The sequence below is a fragment of the Lactuca saligna genome, chromosome 5 (assembly GCF_052625555.1).
Source record: "Lactuca saligna cultivar CGN05327 chromosome 5, ASM5262555v1, whole genome shotgun sequence".
NCBI classification, from domain to species: Eukaryota; Viridiplantae; Streptophyta; class Magnoliopsida; order Asterales; family Asteraceae; genus Lactuca; species Lactuca saligna.
The window spans coordinates 292,210,979-292,222,018 of NC_136421.1; positions in this window are offsets into that span (position 1 = coordinate 292,210,979).

Here is an 11,040-nt window from a genome sequence, read left to right on the forward strand (position 1 = left end):
TGTCCTGGATCGGGATAAAATGGGCACTCTTCGTCAACCGATCCACCACTACCCATATCGAATCCACTCCACGTGCGGTCCTGGGAAGTTTGGTGATAAAATCCATGGTGATATCCTCCCATTTCCACACGGGAATGTCCAACGGCTGCATCTTGCCGTGAGGTCTCTGGTGCTCCGCCTTGACCTTCCGGCAGGTCAAGCATCTCTCAACGTACCAAGCGACGTCCCGCTTCATGCAGGGCCACCAATAATCAGGTCGAAGATCTCGATGCATCTTCGTCGCCCCTGGGTGGATAGAAAATCGAGACTTATGAGCCTCGTCCATCAATACCTGCCGTACTCCACCCCAGTACGGTACCCACACCCTACCATGAAGCGTCAACAAACCCCGACTATCGTAATCAAACGATGCTACTCGACCCACTATCCTCTCACATTTCTGCCTCTCCTCCTTGAGGCCCTCCTCCTGAGCCTCCTTGATCCGCTCCAACAGCGGAGTGATCATTGTCATCCTCATGCACAGATCCCTGATAGGGGCCGCCGACACTTTGCGGCTTAGGGCGTCGGCCACCACGTTGGCCTTCCCTGGATGATAAAGGATCTCACAATCATAATCCTTTAGTACGTCCAACCACCTCCTCTGCCTCATGTTCAGACTCGGCTGATCCATAAGATACCGCAAACTCTTGTGATCCGTGTATATAGTACAACGGACCCCATACAGGTAATGTCTCCAAATCTTGAGGGCAAACACAACTGCCCCCAGCTCCAAATCGTGGGTAGGATAGTTAGCCTCGTGAGGCTTCAACTGTCTCGAGGCATAAGCTACCACATGGCCTCGCTGCATCAATACTGCTCCCAGTCCTGTGATCGAAGCATCACAGTAGACTACGAAGTCCTCTACTCCTTCCGGCAGGGTAAGGATCGGTGCCTCGCACAATTTCTGTCTGAGAGTCTCGAACGCCGCCTGCTGCTTAGGCCCCCAACGGAATACCACCGACTTCTTGGTTAGTCGGGTGAGTGGCACTGCTATCTTGGAGAAGTCCTGAATAAATCTCCGATAATACCCTGCCAACCCTAGGAAGCTCCGAATCTCAGATGGAGACCTCGGGACCTCCCACTGCATCACGGCCTCAATCTTGGCCGGATCTACCAAAATACCCTTCTGGTTGACGAGATGGCCAAGAAACTGCACCTCGCGCAACCAGAACTCACACTTGGAGAACTTTGCGAAAAGTCTCTCCCTCCTCAAAGTCTCCAACACCTCCCGCAGGTGCTCCTCGTGCTGCCCCTGAGTCTTGGAATATACCAAGATGTCATCTATGAATACTATCACCGTCCGATCCAACATCGGTCTGCACACGCGGTTCATGAGATCCATGAACGCGGCTGGGGCATTGGTGAGCCCAAATGGCATCACCACGAACTCATAATGACCATACCGGGTCCTGAAAGCAGTCTTCTGTACATCCTCATCTCTAACCCTCATCTGATGATATCCAGAGCGTAGATCGATCTTGGAGAACCAAGACGCTCCCTGAAGCTGATCAAACAAATCATCTATCCTCGGAAGTGGGTAACGGTTCTTCACCGTTACTTTGTTCAACTCCCGATAGTCAATGCACATCCGATGCGACCCATCCTTCTTCCTCACAAATAAGATCGGCGCTCCCCAAGGCGAACTGCTCGGCCGAATGAAACCCTTATCTAACAGCTCCTGAAGTTGTGTAGACAACTCCTGCATCTCAGGGGGAGCTAGCCGATATGGTGCTTTGGCTATCGGAGCCGCACCAGGAACTAGATCGATCCTGAACTCAACCTGTCTCTCTGGAGGTATCCCCGAAAAATCCTCGGGAAACACATCCGGGTAATCTCGAACAATAGGAACATCATCAATCGTCATCTTGCCCTTCTCCCGGGCATCCAAGACGTATGCGATAAAACCGGCGCAACCCTGCTGAACATAGCGCCTCGCCCTTGCGGCGGAACAAAAGATCGGACCACGCTGTGGCCTCTCGCCCTGAATCACTAACTCTCCCCCACTGGGAGTGCGAACCCTCACTAGCTGAAGCTCACAATCAATCACCGCCCCATTGGGGCTTAGCCAATCCATGCCCACGATAACTTTATTCCCTCGCAGGGGAATAGGAACCAGGTCCACTGAAAACTGCTCATCGAATATCTGAAGAGAACACCCTCTATGCACTCTGTCGACCCTCACGGTCCTATCATCTGCTATCTCAACCTCTAACGGACAATCCAGCTCCCCTGGAGCTCTGCTAAATTTCTTGCTAAGCGCAAGCGATACAAATGATCGGGTAGCTCCCGAAGCGAACAATACCAAAGCAGAAATGCCGTTCACCAAGAACGACCCTAAATAAAGCATATCATCAAGAAATATACAAACGATAACAATAATAATCAGAAGGTGAAGGAAAGATACCTACCCGTCACCACATCAGGAGCGCTCGCGCCTCCTCTGCTGTCATCTGAAACGCCCGGCTCTTCGCTGCTGGTGCATCAGATCGGCCCTGCCGGCCATCTGTAATCCTCAAGGTGGCAGGGGCAGGTGCAACCACCTTCCCTGCTGCAGCTAGACTGGGACACTGGGACTTTTTATGTCCCCTCTGATTGCACTGAAAGCAAAACAGGTCTGATGCTGAAACCGCAGTAGCAGGGGCCGTACAATCCCTGCTCATATGCCCAATCCGACCGCACTTGTAGCAGCCGGAACTCCCTGCCTTGCACGCCCCCTCGTGCATCCTCCTACACTTGCCACACCGACCGTGGCTCTGCTGACTCCTGGACCTGTGATCTGAAACCTTGGGCCTTTTGCCCGCACTACCTGAACCCGAAACTGCCTCCGGTTTCCTCTTCCTCTCCATCTCGAGATCAATCTCCCTCTCCCTGGCTCTAGCAATCATGTCGTCCAACGTTTTACAGCTGGACCGGCTCACAAACATGCGGATATCACTCCGCAACATCTCATGATAACGGGCCTTCTTCATCTCCTCATCGGCTGCATACTGAGGAACAAGAAGAGCCCTCTCCCTGAACTTGGCGGTGATCTCCGCCACTGACTCGGTAGTCTGAGTAAGATCCTGGAACTCCCTGGCTAGCTGCTGCACCTCAATGACCGGTGCAAACTCCGCCCTGAACCTGGTAGAGAAATCAGTCCAGGTCATAGCATCCAACGCCGCATCATCCCCGATGGCGTGTCCGACCTCCTCCCACCAATCCCGTGCCCTTTCCTTCGGTAGACAGGACGCCAATCTGACCTTGTCCCCCTCGGGACACCTGCTAGTGCGGAAGGCGTTGGCCACATCCGCCAACCATCTAGTACTCGCTATGGGGTCTCGCGCCCCATGATAGTCTGGAGCTCCGCACGCCCTGAACTCCCTGAATGTAAGAGTGCACGACCCCATCACGACCGCCATCTCAGCCCGGAAAGTACTCAGTCTCTCATCCATCATCTCCAAAATACCCTCGATCGAAACGAAGATCACAGGAGTCTGCTCCAATATGATGCGGGTAACCTCAGAAGAAAGGAACTCTCTGGTCTGCTCATCCATCTGCCCGACCTCCGGGCCTGATCCCGATCCTGATCCCCCTCCGGCATCTGAGCTGCCGCCTGCTGGTCTCGGGCGCAAAACTACCATTCTGAAACATATCATAACAACATCAGAACATTGAAATATCTCAAGGGATCATGACACTGCTACTAGCTTCCTGGTCTTGTCTTGGCCTTCCTTGATTCGAGTACGGATCCTCTGCTTTCAGTAGTACGGGCCCATACTACTTTCCACATCTATCCGTACTTTCCTCAAGAACTGCCTTGACTCCACCAAGTCACTTCTACTACTGCTATTCTCTGCTACTCTCATCCTAGGCTTGCCCTAGGAAAATCTCAGGCTCAACACAACTGGTCCTCAGCTGCTGAAGGTTTCCTCATAACGCCAATTAGCCATTACCTAAACACCATCACATGTGATGAGGATCAGATAATCCTTCGAGTAAAAGACCCGTCCCTATAACGGTTGGACTCAAACAAGAGCTGCGCAATAGGGCTAGTTCCAGTACTCTGAGATTATTCAATCCTAGTCACATGTGGTGTGACGTGTTCACCTAATGGCTAACTCCCATCACTCAGAACCCCACTAAGCACAAAGCAAGCAGCATTCGGACACGGAAAACAGACTCAAGCAAACTATTCTCATAACAAGAAACTGCACTAGCATAAGATGCTAAGCTCCTGCTATCAGGCATAACCTAATCAGGCTATCCTACTGCTGTCTACTCAGTACTAGCATGCAATACTCATAAAGCTGTAACACATAAGCAGGCACATAAGGCATTCTCCTAAATCCTTAGTCCTATACTAGCATGCTGTTCTACTAAAACTGAAATTGAACAATTAACTTGTATGGGTAATTTGGGAGTACTTACTTGAGCTCGGCTGACCGCATGCACACACCTCTATCTTGTTTAAAAAAATTCTTCCTTTCTAAGTACTTTCAAAATTCTTTTTATAAAACGTTTTTATTTTAATAAAATCTTTTATTTCCCTTAGTTTGAGTTCAGATACACCCGGAAGTGTATCCGAATCCCTCAAACCAGGGCTCTGATACCAACTTGAAACGACCCAAAAAATTTTGTTTTTAATATAATCAAAACTGTAATCAGAGTATCATATAATAAAACCATGCGTAATGTATTCCAAAACATAATAAAATACTGTGCGGAAACTGTATCATGCTACATCAAATCAAACAACTAAATCAATCCCAGGCTAAAGCTGAGGCGGTGGTGTGTGCGATGCCGTCATCCCGAGCTCTTCCCTTTGCTTGCGGAAGTACCTGAAACAAAAACTGAAACTGTAAGCACGAAGCTTAGTGAGCTCCCCCAAAATACCACATACCATACAATAACAATATCATATAAACACATATCGGTCCTTGCCCACTGCATCGGGACGAAGCCCGGAAACTGCATCGGACCGAAGTCCGGAACTGACTGGGACCTTGTCCCCTGCATCGGACCAAGGTCCGGAACTAACTGCATCGGACCGAAGTCCGGAACTGACTGGGACCTTGTCCCCTGCATCGGACCAAAGTTCGGAACTAACTGCATCGGACCGAAGTCCGGAACTGACTGCATCGGACCGAAGTCCGGAACTGACTGCATCGGACCAAAGTCCGGAACTGACTGCATCGGACCGAAGTCCGGAACTGAGCATAGCATAGCATATCATAACAACTAGCATGAACACCTATACTGCATACTACATCGGGCCGTAGCCCGGAACACATAATACATAACACATAAAACATAGCTCACAAATCCTGTCTGAGCCACGAAGGCATCAAACATACTAACTACTGCATCGGATCAAGTCCGGAACTATTGCTATCTGGACGGGCCGGCATTGTGGCCTTAGACCCGTCCCTACTGGAAGGAAACTCACCTCGTAAACTGGCGGCTGAGTGTGTGTCTCTGAAAGCTAACGGCTGCTGCTCCTGAATCTCCTCGGCTACAAGTCCATGAACACACTCAATCAAATACTAAACACTGCACTTGGGGTAAAATGACTCTTTTACCCTTGGTCAAAGTCATCTTACTTTTAGGGCTGACTCGCCGAGTTGGGCCGCCCAACTCGCCGAGTCTCACTCTCACTTCCAACTCATACTCACTGCGACTCGTCGAGTGTGGCATCGACTCGACGAGTACCCTCTTGATCCAAAAACTCAGACAATCTTCATCCGACTCGCCGAGTCGTATGAACAGACTCGACGAGTTGTTCTTGATCCTAAGGAGATTGCCTTGGACTCGCCGAGTTGTATGAACAACTCGTCGAGTCCCTCCATCACTGAGTCTACCCTCAACTCGCTGAGTCCACTCTCTAACTCACTGGGTGCACTCGGCACTGCTAAAAACGAAGGAATCGGGGACTCGCGACCCGACTCGCCGAGTCGCTCATCCCGACTCGCCGAGTCGCTGCCATGCAGCTAGTTTTTACTCGATTTCTCTTGAATCCAACACATGCAAATGATAGATCTGGGTCCAATAAGCTGTTTTACCACGTAAAGTTTCCAACTTTACGTGCACAACCTCATGAATAAGGGAAATAGGGCTAAAAGATGCACAAAATGAGTAGATCCATGGCTAATATGCAATGTAACTCCAAAAAGACAGTAGATCTGGGCTCTACAACACCCCAACATTTAGATCCAAAGGTATTTCGACTTATTAAGACATTCATGCAAACATAAGGCTTGGAACAAACATCAAATAGCTCTTAGAAGAGCTCTAATGGAAGTTTAAAGCATATAACAAGAAGGGAACTCCGAAAATACCTCAATAAACTCAGATTTGCCCTTGGATCTTTGCACTACAACTCGTTTCCTTGCTTCTTTCTTCTTCTCCTTCTTCACACCTTCACAAAAATGGCACCAAATCACTTATAAGCTCTCAAGGGAGGATTAGGGTTCTCTCACTGTGTTCTCAGGGTGAAAGTGGCGAGAATGAGGCTATAATGGGGTTTAAATAGTGGGCAAACCCGGGGATTTAGGGTTTCACCCAGACGGACGGACTCGCCGAGTCCGGGATATGGACTTGCCGAGTCCCCGACTCCCGCGTGCACAAAATACGCGACCCAACTCGGCGAGTCAAGCTAGAACTCGCCGAGTCCCTCTTGAAAACTTAGACAATTAACAATTAATTAACATACCGGGAACGGGTCGTTACAAATCCATTTATGGATTGAAACAAGCATCTCACAAATGGAATCTTTGTTTCGATGAGAAAGTCAAATAGTTTGGTTTTTCGAGAAGCAAGGACGCGTCCTGCGTATATGTCAAAGCTAGCGGGAGTATAGTTAGCTTTCTCGTTTTGTATGTGGATGACATACTACTCATAGGAAACGATGTCCCAACCTTTCATGAGGTTAAGTTCTGGCTTGGGAAGTGCTTCGCTACGAAGGATCTTGAAGAAGATGCTTATATTCTTGGGATAAGGATATTGAGAACTAAGAGTAAAAGACTAATAGGACTTAGTCAAAGTACTTACTTGGATAAAGTGTTGAAATGTTTTAGCATGGAGAATTCCAATAAAGGGGAGTTACCAATCCAAAGCAACACCAAGTTGAGTAAGACTCAAAGCCCGAGTACTAAATCCAAAATAGTAGAGATGAGCCGAGTACCTTATGCTTCCGCTCTTGGCACGATCATATATGTTATGACTTGTACTCGCCCTGATGTGGCCTTTGCTTTGAGCATGGTCAGCAAATATCAAGGGAACCTTGTAGAGCACATTGGACCACAGTAAAGAACATTCTCAAGTACCTATGAAGGACTAAGGAATGGTTCCTTATCCTCGGTAGGAGCGATGACTTGAGAGTGCGAGGGTATAGTGACGCCAGTTTTTCAGACCGACTAAGATAATTTATGATCTCAGTCGGGCTGGGCCTTTACCCTGAATGGAGGAGAAATGACTTGGAAAAGTTCCAAGCAGGAGATCATAGTTGATTCAATGTGAGAATCAGAGTACATAGCAGCAAGTGAAACATCAAAGGAGGTAATATGGATAAAGAACTTCATCAGAGACCTTGGATTTGTACCGGCCATAAAGGAGCCTATGAAGATTTTTTGTAATAACGAAGGTGTGGTTGCCTTAACCAAGGAACCAAGGGATCATGGCAGATCCATTCATATCGCCAAAAAATATCATTTCATTAGACATCGGGTAGAAGAGGGACTCCTCGTAGTAAAGAGGGTATCGTTAGAAGAGAGCCCAACAAATCCCCTTACGAAGGGACTGAGTAAGGTTAAGCATTTGCAGCATACTAGAAGCATTAGGCTGAACGACAATATTAGTTTTAGTAATTAGATAGGAGTTGATTAACAAGAAGTAGAGATTTAACAAGATAGTTTTGGACATGCATATCAAACCTGATGAATATGACAAGAAGTAGGAGTTGATTATTAATTAATTCAATTTGGAAGATAAAAGATGGCTCAATGATATGTCTGAGTTATATGATAAACGGATACCTACACACTTCAATGATAATAAAATGTTTGGATTGATGAAAACCACTTGAAGATTAGAAAGTATGAACTCCTTCTTTAGCACTTACTCACAATCTAAAATTTTACTTTTACATTTCATGATGAATTATGACATTGCAATTCAAAAACAAAGAAATACCAAAAAGGAGATTGATCATGAAACAGAGAAGGCGATATATAAATCTATTTCACCGCAATAGATAGAAAAATGTGCTATAAAAGTTATACAAGTACTTTGTTTTATGAAGCCCAGAAAGAAATATACAAAGGTCTCTGGTTCTGTTCATACAAAAATGTTGGAACAAAGAACGGATGAGAATTTTACAAAGTACATATGGACAAAAAATAGTGGTTTCAAAAACGAATTCGAGGTAACCTAATACTATTTAATTTTTTTTTGGAATCACAATGCAATATACCACTACATTCAGTTATGTCTACAAACAATATATTGACATATAAATATAAATATATAATTATATGTAAATATATTGTTTGTAATCATAACGTAAGAGAGGTAACTAGATAAATTATACAAAACAATCATACGTGATTATACAAAAAAAATATGTATAATCATATATGATTATATTATTATTGTTTTAATTTTATTTTGAATCAGGTACAATAAAACATCCAGAAAAATATATAATATGTAGTTGTGAAACTATTTTGGGACTTTGTGCAGACACACATTCAACATAATGTTGAAACATGGAATTAAGAAAATCCTTTAGTAGTACATTGATAGTTGATGGAGAAATGATGTGATATCAATGCGTTATCAATTTGGTATGAATGTTTATGATACTATACACAATGAATATAATAGATTGGTCAATCAAGCATATTACAACATTGAAACACGTTTAGACTTTGTAAGACTAAATAAAGTTAAAATGGATTCTTTTGTTAAGAAAACCGAAAGCATGATGAAGGAATATGAGAATGATTTTAGGAATGAATTACTGAAGAATAGGACAGATTTTAAAGAGGCATGAAAGTTTATGGGGTTTCCTATTCCAAAACACATTGAGATCAATCTTCCAAATGTTCAAGGTAATAAAGGAAGTAGAAAAAATAATAGAATCCAAAGTGCAGCTGAAAAAATCATTCCAAATTCAAATAAACAAACAAGAAAATGATCATGATGTGGGGAAAGAGATCCTTACAACTTACGTACATGCCCTACCAAAATTACAGTAGAAAAATCAACAAAATCTATATAGATCATTACTAGTTTAATCAGTAATGAATAAGTTAACAATTTTTTTTGAAATAATTTTCTTTTTATTTGATACATTTTATTTTTTTACAATTCAAAATGCCACATGATTGTTTACTAATTTGTATCTACTTTCATATATTTTTGTTTGATTTGGTTAGTTATACAAATCTATAATCACATGTAAGTAGAAACACATATAAACTAAAATAATCATTTATGGTTCCAAAAATATCTTTATAATCTTTCGTTAGTTATGAACAAATGATTAATCATGCATACATTTTTTTTTATAATTCAGAATGTCATATGATTGTTTACTAATTTGTATCTACTTTCATATTGTTTTGATTGATTTTGTTAGTCATATAAAGTCAAAGTCAAATGCAAGTAGAAACACATAAACTAAAATAATCATTTATGATTCAAAACATATCTTAAAAATCTTTCATCAGTTATGAACAATTGATTAATCATCCTATATTTTACCTTTTTGTACAATACATAATAACATCTGATTCTTTACTCATTTCTAGGTACTTCAATAAGCTTTTGTTTGATTATGTTAGTGATAGACGTTCATAATCAAATATGATGGTAAATACATATGATCCCACACAATCACTTACGATTATAAAAATAACTTTATCATCTTTCATCTTGTACATATTTTTATCTAACTTTAAAATTTATATGATTACAAAGGGATTTGATCACTTACGAATTACAAAAAAGTAAATCATAAACAATATATAAGTTGTAGTACATAATCATGTTATGATTACAAAAACATAAATAATTATGTAATATCACTGATTTGTTTTTCCATGTATGTAAGCATTTATGATTACTTATAAACAACATATAAGCGGTTCCAGAAATGTCATTACATATAAAAATATAATATATTCATTTATGATTAACCTAGAATAATAAAATTCTTACAAACAAACCTCCATAATAAAATCTATCACTATACCTATAAACTTGTTCAAAATAACCATCACCATACAGACAAATATTGTTTAGAAAAACTATAAACATACAAACAAAACATACCAATACAAAAAACTTGTTCTTAAACAACCACCACCATGAAAAAAACATCACCACACAACATAATGATATTCATTCAAAAAACAACACCTAATCACCCATCATCCAATCACTTTCAACATGAGCAAATCTTCAATCATAGATAATTTCACAACCTTGTTTCTATATCAAATTAAGCAGTATATGAATCCTTACCACGAGTCTTTCCATCAAGTTTTTGATACTCATAATCAACTTTCAACACAATATCACACTTTGAGTTAATATCCGAAGTTAAAATTATTGGTGCATATTTCATTCTCAACTTCTCCGGGACTTTATCTTGTGAAGGACCTTCTTTTGGAAGTCCATATTTCCATTTTGAATATGGCTCCAAAATAACTATCCATATGCCTCATAGTGAAAATCCTACAATCCACTTTGTTATAAATTGTCCTCCATGACACTGTTAATCTTATCAACTTAAGATTTTACTAAGCCATTTCATTTGACTTAACATGCTTGATGTCTTTTTGATACCTAAAAAATATATTTATCTGAAAATCATATATGATTTAAAGTCAAAATATATAAGTATAATAATTATAAAATATTTTATTGATACTTACAAGACGTTTAAAAACTGCTCCACACTTTCAATCAATATCAACATCAACTACACCATTGTCAATCACCTCAAAAGCAGGTTTCTTT